Source organism: Petaurus breviceps, unplaced genomic scaffold (assembly GCF_028583685.1).
Source record: "Petaurus breviceps papuanus isolate PSGF00001 unplaced genomic scaffold, PetGlider_PUasm1.0 80, whole genome shotgun sequence".
NCBI classification, from domain to species: Eukaryota; Metazoa; Chordata; class Mammalia; order Diprotodontia; family Petauridae; genus Petaurus; species Petaurus breviceps.
This window is the reverse complement of record NW_027186540.1, coordinates 9319244-9332330: the sequence shown is the minus strand read 5'-3', so window position 1 is coordinate 9332330 and position 13087 is coordinate 9319244. Positions and strand designations below refer to the sequence as shown.

Genomic DNA, 13087 nt, shown 5'->3' with positions numbered 1-13087 from the left:
TCTCTCTCTCTCTCTCTCTCTCTCTCTCTTTCTCTCTCTCTCTCTTCCTCCCCGTGTGTGTGTGTGTGTGTGTGTGTGTGTGTGTGTGTATTCCACCATAAGGAAACACAAAGAAGTCTTCTCATTCACACTCAATATTCAATTCTTCTAGTATATTTATGGGAAATGTAGAAATTCTGTTTAAAATATGATTCCTTAATAGGCAGCTAGTTGGCAGACTCAGAATCAGAAAGACCTGAGTTAAAATCTGTCTTCACACACACAAGCTTTGTGATCTTGGGCAAGTTAATTAAGCTGTCTGCCTCATTTCCCCAGCTGTAAAATGAGGATAGAAATAATAGCACCTTTCTTCTGGGCTTATGTTAAGAATAAAATGAGATAATATGATTAAAACAATGGTGTCAAACTCAATTAGAAACAAGGGCAAAACAACTATACCTAAGGATCCTTGCAGCCTGCAATGTTGACTTGGAAATCTATATATTAACATCATATGTATATTATTGTATTTTGCTTTACTGTATTAAATATTTCTCAATTATATTTTAACTTGTATTGAGCTGTAGTAAGGCATATTATGAACCACATATGGTACATAAGTAGAATATTTAAATACTCTTAGAAACATTAAACCAATATATAACTTATATTATTGATATAACTGCTGTTGTTGCCATCATCATCATCATCATCATCATCAACAACATTATCATTATTCCTTTCTCATACTAACCCTCAGGGTGACATTTCAGAAAAACTGGAAAAAGAGCAAGTAATAACAAAGTCATTTGGGCAATTTCCCTTTTGCTTGGGAGTATCAGTTCAAACTGTCCACATAAATGATTCATACTATTATCTAAGCTAAATTTACATTTAGCTCTTTGTCTCAGAGCATTTGGCCCACAGGCTAGATAAAACATGTTCCATTGCAAAGTTATTTCTGGAAAGAACACAATATAATATGTTGTAGTCAGAAACCCATTGTCCTTAAAATCAGTGAACTTGAAATAAAATTCCTGATCTGGTATGTACTACCTTGGAAACCTTGGGCAAGATGCTTACCATCTCTAGTCCCCATTTTCCTCATTCATAAATTGAGGGTGCTTTACTTTATGAACTCTAATATCCCTTTCATTTCTAAATCCAGTCCTATGATTTCAGTCATATATATACAATTGAGAAATTGGAAGAGTCAAGAAGGTGAGTGTCCTTGAAGAAGCTACTTTATCTTCATTGTTAACACCATATTAAAGTAATATATGTGTACCACTTCTCTTTGAAGATACCAAAGAGAATCAATGTGAGGTGTTTTAGCTTATTGGGGAAAAGGTGATACATGAATTAAAGTTTTGCTGCAGTAATCATTTTCATTATCCTGAGACCACAACAGCTGATAGATATTTAATTCAGAATATGAAATGGGAAAGTAGTGTGCCATATTTAGGAATGGAACTATTATATCTTAAAGGGGAAACTATATTAGGAATAATATGCATGTAAGTAGATAATAGCTTTTATTATTACTATTTATGATTATTATTATTCTTTTTTTTGAAAATTTATAAATTGTAAAAAAGCTCTGCAAAAAAATATTTTTATAAGAAATGCAGATCAATTGAGTGACTTGTAAAGATCCCATCATGTCACATAGTAATTAAGACATGCTTATAATCATTTAAAGAAACTCACCTGTCACTGTTCTTGGGTATTTCCATGAAGACCAGTCATCATTTAGTATTGTTTGTTTACCTACTTATTTCAACACTTTATCAGAATACTCAAACAGCATAGCTTCAAAACAAAAGAGCTATCAACTGTCTCAAAACTAGAAAATAGTATCACAAGCCTGACAAGATGACTTTTCAAAGAAAAGAATCAGGAATATACATTCATTTGCATATGGCAATTATTACCATCACTCAGGAGGCTGGCTGACAATCTGCTCTTTGACAATTTGCTGTTTGTTGCTGTTCCAATCTTTGTGTTTATCTTTTAAGTATTATTCTTTAGTTAAAAAGAAGACTTTATGACTGATATTAATGAGAAAAACTTGTCAAGCACAGACAGAGGCAACCATAGCATTACTGAGGCATTAACTTAAAGGCAACTCTTAACAAATCACATAAGAACCAGAGCAAAAGAGCTTTACTATTTCAAAGGAAGAAATCAACCCCTCAAATTTGTTTTGCAATGTGTGGTTTTGAAACTAGGGAAAAAAATGAGATTTTCAATAGACCTAGGGTCCCATTTTAATTCCCCAAGGGCTCTCTGTAGGTTTTTAACTGTAATATTCCAATCAGTTTTAAAGACTTTGCACAGATCAAATTCTAAACAATGCTTGAAAGAAAATTTAGAGGTCACAGTCAAGAGTTAACTTCAAAACGTGATACATGTGTTGTATATTTTTAACCCTAAAATACTGACAATTTGTAACTCCCAGAAAGAAAAACAAAATAGTGTCTCCATCATCATAAGGCATTCTTTTACCTTGAAATTATAAAAATGGAAAGTTCTCATTCATCTAATCCTTTTAGGTACAGAAATCTCACTTCAAAAAGTTACATGCTTCATGAAAACTGAAACTCTTTTCTTTTTGACTAGAAATGTAGGACATAGATTCTCAGAGTTGTTTAATAATAATAACAGCTAATTTTCTGTGGTTCTTTAAATTTTGTAAAACTTTTTATTAATATTATTTCATTTTAATCTCACAAGAGCTTTGGGAGTTGGGTGTGATTATTATTTCACTATTTTATGGGAGAGGAAACTGAGAAAGGCAGTGTTCAAGTATCCAGGTTAAAACTAATAACCATGTGAGAAAGAATTTGAACTTAGGTCTTTCTGATTCCAGATCTAGCATTCCAGTTGGAAATTTGTTAATTTTACCATGTAAACAAAAACATTGAAATGTCCTTTTCAAAAACACCTATCTCACTTTTTCTCCAAAATGGATTTTTATTTTGTCCCCAGCATTCTGGTTGTATATCAAAATGCAACTTTTCAAACATAACCCATTTTAAAAGTGGTTATGGCAGGTATCGAGTTTATGACTCTCCAAAGAAAAATATGTAGTATCATTCTTTATGGCACTCCACAGCCATCATGCTAGTTCAGACCCCCATCATATGCCTAAATAAATGAAATAGCCCTCTAATTGGTCTCTGCCCATCAAGCATTATCCTACTGAAGACCTTTCTTCACTCAGTTACCAAAGCAAATTTTCTAACACATATGTCAGCCCATGTTAGTCCCCTACTCAGTAAATTCCAATGGATCCCTACCAACTCAAGAATAAAATAAAAAATACTTTTCTTTACATTCAAATCCCTTCAAAGCCTTCCTCCTTTCTACCTATAAGAATACAAAGTCTTCTTATACCTTACTCCCCTCTGTGCAATCTACACCCTGGCTCTGCTGGCCTAATTGCTATTCCTTGTACAAGTATACTCCACATACTTTTCAGGGCTTTTGAAATGGATATTATCCATTCCTGGAATGCACTTTCTTTTCACTTGCATCTCTTCAGTCCCTTGCCTTCCTTCAAGATTCAGCTCAAGTACTTTTGGAGGAGAACTTTGTAGGATCCCCAGAGGCAAATGATTACCACAATGAATTTCTATCTATTCCTAAATTTTATATACCTACTTATTTATGTGTTGTCCCCCCATTTATATGTGAGTTTCTTTATTTTATTTTATTGTTTCCTATCCTTCCTGCCTTCTCTATTTTACTTCTACCCTCTACCTTGCCCTCCTATTACTTGCCTAGCCCTTTCTAAGGATCCTTCTACTATCCTCCATTCCCATAAATCTAAACAACCTTCTATATCCCCCTTTTACTTATTCCCTCATCCTCCTCTCTAAATACTCCTCCCTCATCCTCTCTCCCCATACCCCTACCATTTTATTTATTCTGAATTTGGACTTTTATACTCATATATATTATGTGTGTGTGTATATATATATATGTAGGTATGTATATGTATTGTTCCCTCTTAAGCCCATTCCTAATGAAAGTAGGTTACCAGATCTACCAGCCCTCCTCCCCCTTCTAATTCCTCTGTATCAATTCTTCCTCTTGCACCTCATTTGTATAAAATAGTTACTCTTTTTAACTGTTCCTAATGGTTTTACTTTTAAAATTCATATCATACTCAGGTTTTCCCCAACCTTTCTTAGGAGCTACACAGTTATGAATAAGAATCTTAGACGTATGATTTACATTTTACATATATAAAAAGTGGTCTGTCTTTATTGAATCCCTTATAATCAGTATTTGGTATGTACCTTCTATTTCTTTTGGCTGCTGAATGTAAAATCTTCTATTATGTTCAGGCTTTTTTTTTTTTTAACAAAGTCTTGAAAGTCTGACAGTTGACCAAATGTCATTTTTTTTTTCATTTAGAATTATGTTTAACTTTGCTGGGTATATTTCTGGCCAAAGCCCCAGTTCTTTTGCTCTTCAATATATAGAGTTCCAAGACCTGTAGTCCTCTAATGTCTCCACTTCTAGGTCTTCCATAATTTTAATTGTGACCCCTTCATGTTTAAATTGTTTTATTTTTGTTGCTTTTAATATTTTACCTTGAGCTTGGGGTTTCAGAATTCAACTATAATATTCCTATGAGTTTTCCTCATAGGATCTCTTTTAAGTGGTGGTCAATGGATTTTTTTTTCTATTTCTACTTTTCCTCCTTGTTCTAATGCTTCAGGCTAATTTTATTTAATTATTTCTTATATTACTATATAAAGATTCTTTTTTTAAATTATAACTTTCAGTTAATCCTGTTATTTTTTGTTTTCTCTTCTTGATTGATTCTCCCAATCTGTTGTTTTTCTTATAAGATATTTCACTTTCTCTTCTATTTTTACATTATTCATATTTTGTTTAATTATTTCTCGATCTTGTATGATTTCACTAGATTCACGCTGCCCAATTTTAATTTTCAAGGTGTCATTTTCTTTCTTTAGATTTTGGATCTCTTTTTCTAATTGGGCAACTTTTCTTTCATAGTCCTTTTTTTTCTTGGATTATATTTATTTTTAATTTCCCTTCATTTGATCTTTAAAGATTTTTTTAAATATCTTCTATGAATTTGTTATGCTCAGGTGACCATTTGATGTTATCCTTTGTTTTTTTGTATTTTGATATCCTCCTCTGAAGATGAAAACCAGTCTTCTCGATCCCAACAATTGCTTTCTATGGTTGGATTCTTTCTCCTTTACCTGTGCATTTTTTTTTTTTGTGGTAATAGATTAATTTTCGTAATCGCTTCTAGCCCTGGGCTAAGGGGTGTCTCTTGTGCCAGATCTTCAGTTCTCCCCTCTAATTTGGAACCAAAGCTAAACCTCCAACCTCCCACAAGTGCCCACAGTCAGGGGTTTTCTGCCCTACTGTTTCTGTACTCACCCAGCTGTGTTGGTTCCTTCTCTCTCCCATTGCTTTTCACAGCACATATAGGTCTGGCATTCCTGGTCAGCAGAAGTTCCCTTGATCTTCCTGGATTCAGACATCCAACTCTCCTCACTCTCCTGGGGTAAAAGTTCCTGAGACTGGATTCAAGGCAGCCTCTCAAACCAACTAATCCCAGGGCTTGCTGCTTGTTGTTTAAGAAGCTTGTAATTAGAAAGGATCCTAGTCTGGAGGTGTTTACTCTTCACAGGGACAAAGTTTTATCCTGGGATTTTTCTTATGATCTTCTTGAATTGTCCCAGGGAGATCCCTGTTGTGCCCCTATTCTTATTTAATTTTACCCACATTTTTTTTGCCCTAAGTTTCTATTTTATCTCTTTTTTTGGGGGGGGGATCCTGAGAGCTTGGAATTTTGTGACCTATTCAACCATCTTTCAAGAATTCTAATTATGTGAGCTTCTTGAGGGCATATATTTTCCCCCATCTCCACCTGCTGCCCTTAAGCACAATGAATTAAGGGATTAATAAATATTTGTTAAGTAATAAATATTTACTGACAGATCTAGTCAGGGGCAGAATGCTAAACAAAGATTAATAGAAGACAAATAAAAAACCTTCAAAATGAAATAGAGAAGGTAGAGATGTGAGGAGAATGTCAGGCGAGTATGGAATTGAATGGCATAGAGTAAAAGACAAGAAGAAAGGAGATAAAGTAATAAAAGTTGACAAAACATGTTTCTTCAGAGTACAAGATATCACTAACTGAAAATGTGGCATTTATGAACTCTTGTTTCAGGGTGTTGGATATTTGGACTTTTTTGATAGAGAAAATATTTTTTAATGAAATCACAGCTGAAATATTTGGTGAGATATATCTTGAAATCAAAATGAAATTACTCTAAGAAAAGAAAGATCTTGGTTTGATTAGTGGTAATATTATCTCAACTGGTCTTAGAGATAATAATTCACTGCTATAGTTTTTTTTTTTGGCATAAACATTTCTTTCCTTTCAGTAAAACAGTAATGTTTCAAAGAAAAATTTGGAGAAAACATGATGACTATTCAGTATGACCACAGCTAACTACCAAGGTGAATAGTTGATAAGTATGTACAGAATTTGACTTCAACCTCAATATCATCATGTCTAGGGCTTTGAAGAGCAAGTCTAAGATTCACATAAAGTTGATCTATGCAAAATGCTGATTTTTTTGAGAATTGAATTGAATCAGATTTCCTCGACAGAGTCAAGATAGCCTAGTAGAAAAAGCACTCAGATGAGCTCTCCCAACATTACCCCCCCCAAATAACTACTTTGAAACAAAGCCAAAATTAATATTCTGGAGAAACAGAACCATAAAAATGTCAGTGTGAGACATTCTTTGAATCAAAAACAATACAGAGGGGCAGCTAGGTGGTGCAGTGAGTAAAGTGCCAGCCCCAGAGTTGGGAGGATCCGAGTTCAGTTCGGCCTTGGAACTTAACACCCACACAAAAATACTAGCCTTGTAACCTTGGGCAAGTTGCTTAACCCAAATTGCCCTCAAAAAAAGGGCAAACAAACGAACAATATAGGAGGTTAAAAGGAGAGTTCTGTGACATAGTAGAAGAGCCTGGCCCAGAGCCCGGGTGGATGAAACACCAGTTATAGTACTAGGCAGTAAAGACAGAATAAGCAGCAACCTTAGTAGCTTTCAAGGTAGAAACAGTAAAAGTATCTTGGAGCTGCTCAGAAAGAGATTGCAAGGTTACCTCTGTACTAGTTCCAGATGCAGGACCAGATGCTCTTTGGCAAACACATTGCCAAACTGACTTAATTTCAAGGGCAGTGATTAGCACTTTAAAGTAATGGGGAGTGGAACCCATGAGTGGCGATATCACTTCAGGGCCAAAGGGATCATGAAATCTGAATACTAAAGTTTCTGATCACAGGGGAAGGAGGGCCCTAAAGAGAAGCATCAATTGCAATCTCAAGGGATCAGAGACCTTTCCTGGGTAAGTATCAAAGTATAGAATAAAAAAGGAGAAATCACACCTCTCCCCAGATGACATAATCTTGAAAACACTGAACACTTGAAAATCCTCAGAACTAATTCTGAAAATAGAAGTCGGAAAAAGTCTAAAACTTGAGACAGAACTCCTCATACCTCATATTGGAAATAGAGACCAACATTAACATAAAGTTCCAAATCAAAAAAATAGGGTAGGAAAATGAACCAATCACAACAACAAAGCCTAGCCATAAAACTACTATGGTGAGAGGGAAGACTAAGACACAAAGTCAGTATAAGAAAATGAAGTCAAAATTGCTACAAATAAAAAACCAAACGTGGAAAACATGTGAACTAGACACAGACCCAGCCAGAATTCCTAGAGACTTATTTTTTTTTTTCAAAATAAAATAATAATGGTAGAGGAATAACTAGAGATAGAAATTAAAACAAAGGAAGAAAAATATGAAATGATAATCAATAGCTTGGTTTTAGAAAGAAAATAACATCTTAAAACAAAATTAGCCATATGGAAAAAAGGTACAAAAATTCTCCAAAGAGAATATTTTTTTTTTTAAAGGGGAATTAGTCAATGTAAAAAGATAAAAGCTGACTAAAGAAAATAATTCCTTAATAACTAGAGTTGGGCAAATGGAAGCTAATGATTGAATGAGACATCAAGATAACTATCAAAGTAAAAAGAATAACAATATGGAAGAATATATGAAATATCTCATTGGAAAAAAAAAACAGACCTTGAAAAGAGTTCAAGGAGACACAACAGAAAAAAATTATTGTACTGCCTGAAAGTCATAATAAAAAAGAGCATAGCAATCATATTTTTATGAAATAACCAAATGAAACTAACTCAATATCTTAGACCCAGAGAGTAAAATAGAAATCAAAATAATAGACCAATTAACATCCTGAAAGAGAATTCGTAATGAAGACTCCCAGGAATATTATAGGTGAATTCCAGAGTTCCGAGGTAAAAGATAAAATACTTCAAGCAAGATAGAAACCACTCAAATATGTAGAGTTAGTCAGAATCACAAAGATTCAGCAGTTACCAGCTGAAAGAAAATCAGGACTTAAAAAAATAATATCCTGGAAGGCAAAAGAGCTAGGATTACAATAACCCCCACCCAAACTGAGCATAATCATTCAAGGGAAAAGTGAATATTTAATGAAACAAAAGGCTTTCAAGCATTCCTGATGAAAAAGTCAGGGTTGAATATAAAATTTGAGTTTTAAATACAAGATTCAAAAGAATAACAAAAAGGTAAAAATGAAGGCAAAATCATAAGGGACTCAATAAGATTTTTCTATATGGGAAGGTGATATACGTATCTTCTAAGTATTTTATCATTATTAAGGCAATCAGAAGGATTCTACATAGAAAAAGGTCATGGGAATGAGTCCATTATCTTTAGATGACAAACAAATGAACAGGCAAGAAAGAGGGACACCGAAAACAAAGGGGAAAGGGAGAAGAATGTGAAAAATTATCTCACACAAGAGTTGCTTAAAGAAGAGCATATATATTGGAAGGGAAAATGGAGGAGCAATAATTTTAGTTATCTCTTTTTTTTTTTAATATATCTCCATATTTCTACACTGTTAACCAAAGCCTCCACCTGAATACTTTCTCCTCCTTTGGGATTTATACTACTACTCTTTCATATTGTTTCTATTTCTCAGTCTCCTATTCTGGAAGATCCTTCATGTGTCCAGTGTCAAGCACTGTCCTAGTTGAACTTTCTCCTTCTTCCTCTCACTCTTCCCTCCTCCCCCTCAATTCACACAATCACTACTTTTTACTTAAGACTTATAATAGCCTCTTAATTGTTCCCCTTATTTCCAGTCTCTCTCTTCACCAATCCTTACTCCAAATTAATCATCCTCACTTCTTGTTGGTTAAGGATTAATAGTTACCATTATAATAGTTATTTCTGCTGGGTCTATTCCTTTGGAATTCAGCCAGCATGTATTAATCACCTACTATGGCCAAGGCACTGTACTAGGTTTTGGAACCTAGTTAATCATCCTGAAAGACAAGTCAACTATGACCCTTCTGTTCAAGTTCCAGTGACTATCACCTCTAGGATAAAAAAATGATCATGATCACCTCATTGCAGGCCCTTCATAAGACTAGTCTGGCCTACCTTTCCAGATCTATTTTGCAATTTTCTTTTCTATGGCCTTACCCTTCTTAGCCTACTGACCATTTCTTTAATATTCCAGCACTCTTCAATGCCTTTGTGCAATATGCTGCCTTCCCCCCCCCCCCTTCCCCCCCTTAGGTGATACTATATGGGCTCATGCCCAAAAGGAGAAAAGAGGCTTGGGGCAAGAGACTAACCTCAGAGACTGAATGGATTTCTAGACTCTAGACTTACTGGGAATGTCATCCCTGTTCACCACAGAATGCTAGCACACTTCACATTCCATTACTTGTAGCTGAGTAACCCCAGCTACAAGTAACTTCAGATTTCCCAGTTTCTAGTGCTCTCTTCCTCATCAAATCATCTTTCATTTTCTTAACTGTGCAAAATTTGTATCTACTCCACTCCCTCTTCCACCACCAAAGAGAATATAAAATGCTTAAGGACAGTGATTGTTTTTACATTCTTTTTTGTGTTTCCAAAACCTAGTACAATGCCTTGGCCATAGTAGATGCTTAATACATGCTGGCTGAATTCCAAAGGAATAGACCCAGCAGAAATAACTATTATAATGGTAACTCTTAATCTTTAACCAACAAGAAGTGAGTAGCTCTTACCCTCAACTTCTTCTACTTTATATAATCACATACAATAGCTCCACATGTGCCAGAATTATGTCTAGGTTGGACTAAATGATCGATTAATGGATCTGGGTTGTTCCGTTTCAGTAGGTGCGGGCCCAGCTTCCCCTTCTCTGCAGCTCCCAGCTCCTCCCACCCCCAAGGTGGACGGGCGGGGATGGAGGGGGGCGGGGAGGAGCCGCGAGCTGCTCTCCCATTTCCAGGGCGGGCGGCATGCAAAGTTGCTGGAAGAGCAGCGGCAGCGAGAAGCCCCTTTCAGGTGGGGGGCGTGCATGCCTGGGAGAAACTGAATTTGTGAGTTCATCCAGCAGTGATTGATGGCGTATATGTTTTAAGCCAGGAGGCAACCATGGGGTAGAATGAGAATCAAAAAAATGCTACCTTTACACAAGAACTCTAGGGTTTAGGATCCACTTGTCTTTGGTTCAAGGACGGAAGTTACCAGACAATTGCTACAGCACCAGATCATAGCTTGAGAATCCCTGAAATTTCTCACAGGGTTGCAAGGAAATAGAGGCTACTGATTATCCTGTACTTCTAGCCCAGGGGAGAGTGTGGACTGCAGCCAAAGCCTTATCAGAATATATGTACTTCACAGACGACCTCACAGCTGAACTAAATGCAGGTTTACTACTTGTGCCTGTCTCATTTTATCTACCTCACTTCCTTTCTGGATGGAAATGAAAATTGGGAACCAACAGAATAAAATCAGGTGATACTTGGAAATACTCCACCTGTAGTGATGAGTTTACCAATTTCACACCATGGGAATCTCACCTGTGACTCAGTAAACACAGACTATCAGCCACCAGCTAGAGATTGCCTGAGAAGCTGGGACTTGAAAGACTAAAAAAGCAAAGCAAAAGAAACACAGAGGGGGACATTCTTACAAGTGCTTGCAGCAAGGCTGTGCAAAAGGTTTCATTAACAAATATAAGCTCATCAGGCACATGGCCACCCATTTACCACAGAAATCCCATCAGTGTGTTCACTGTGAGAAGACATTCCACCAGAAAGGACAACTGAAAAATCATCTACAGACTCATGATCCCAAAAAAATGGCCTTTGGCTATGATGAATGTGGAAAGAAGTATAACACCCAAGTTTGACTGCAAAAGGCTCTACATGCAGCCAACAGTGGAGACCTCACATGCTGGGCTTGTGCCCTAGAGCTGGGGAGCACCGAGGTATTACTGGATCATCTCAAAACTCACACTGGGGGAAAGCCCCCTAAAGGAGCCAAGGAGAAGCACCCCAGTATGACCATTGTGAGAGATGCTTCTCCACTTAAAAGGATGTTCAGTGCCACCTGGTGGTCCAAACAGGCTGCAAAGACTTCTTGTGTCAGTTCTGTGCCCAGCGATTTGGGGCAAAAGGCCATCTTATTTGACATACCAAGAAAATGCGTTCACAGGAGCTGATGAAAGAACAGCTGCAAAACGAAGACCTGCTGGGCTCACTTAATCCACATTCTCCTCCATTTCAGCTCAAAGAAGGAGCTAAGGCATTATCACCTTTTCCTTTAGGTGTCTGTGTACAGAATGGATTTGGGAGTAGCTTGCAAGCTGACATACAAGTCAATACACCTGGTCCTTATAAACAAAGCCTACAGCACTCACAACCATTTCCAGATTTTCTAGCAGCTATCCAGTCTTCAGCATCTCCATGCTCACCTTCTTGTAATCTTCAGCACCCTGAATATGACCCAAGCTCTACCTTATACTCACCACTCAACCACCCCCAAAAATCTGCCCCTCAAAAAAGTTTCAAAGGGATTCTGAGATATGAACCTCCTTGAGGAACTGTCTTTGCAAGAGCCTCACTCAGCACCCAGAATTAACCCAAACCTTGATCTGGCTGAGGGGGTTATGGACAGATTAAATGTTAACAAGGAAATAGTGATGCCTGCTGATGTTGGGAACATGGCATCATCATCACCTGCCTCTTTGATATCTCCCACATCCTGGGGTTTTGGCAGCTGACTCCCTCTCTTACCTAAAATGTCCATGGGAAAGTCACTATGACACTGGGACATAGGGAATCACTGCCCCCTAGACTAAACTGTCTTGGGCAACAGCAACAAGAGCCACAGCTAACCATGGGCAGTGTGACTCTCAATGAGCTAAATCTTCCTCATATTCCTCATACTTTCCCTGCCAGCCCACACTCTACTATCCTACCTCATTTTTGCCATGCAATCAGATGACTTGTATTTAAAAATACTACATTTCTGTCCTAGAACATTTTTCAAGCAGTGAAGCCATGTATTTTAAAGGCCAGCTATAATGCAAGATTAGGAAAACAGGATTGTCTGCATGAGGGTAACTGGCTTCTTGTCATAAAATTCTGAAAAAGACACACAGAAATCAACTGCATATATCGTGCTATTCTGCCATGAGGGTTCATGCTTTGGACCAAATTTTATGTTGAGTGGAAATACAAATAATGCCATGACAGGCATACAAAATGAGGGCTGCTATATAGGTATGCTGCAAGGGGAAATTAACTTTAGAGCCATGCATCATAGTGAAAATGATATATAAACAATGACCACATTTATATGGCCTCTAGGTGGAACACTATGTGAACAAGGGCCTTACCTAGTGAAAGAAATTTGGAAAACATCTGATTTCAAGTTGAGAAGAGGTAATGTTTCTTTTTCTTTCTTTTAATAAAAATAAAACACCTTTATGGGGATTAAATTTAACTATGCTGTGAACCTCAGTCTACTTCAGCATTTCAGGGATTTTTCTGTCTTCAGGGTGGGAAATAGTTTAGTTACTATTGCCATAGCAAAATGAAAGTCTTACACATATAGTAACCAAATTTCAGAATTACATGGTTAAGGAGTAAATACTGCCAGCAGCCAAAAAGAAACAAT

The 13087-nt window shown here is 36.7% G+C and overlaps 1 pseudogene; it reads left to right on the top strand.

Annotated features, from left to right (window-relative positions):
• The first annotated feature begins 11099 nt into the window (after positions 1–11099).
• On the top strand, positions 11100–12412 carry LOC138175938 (zinc finger protein PLAGL1-like; annotated as a pseudogene).
• Positions 12413–13087: the final 675 nt, after the last annotated feature.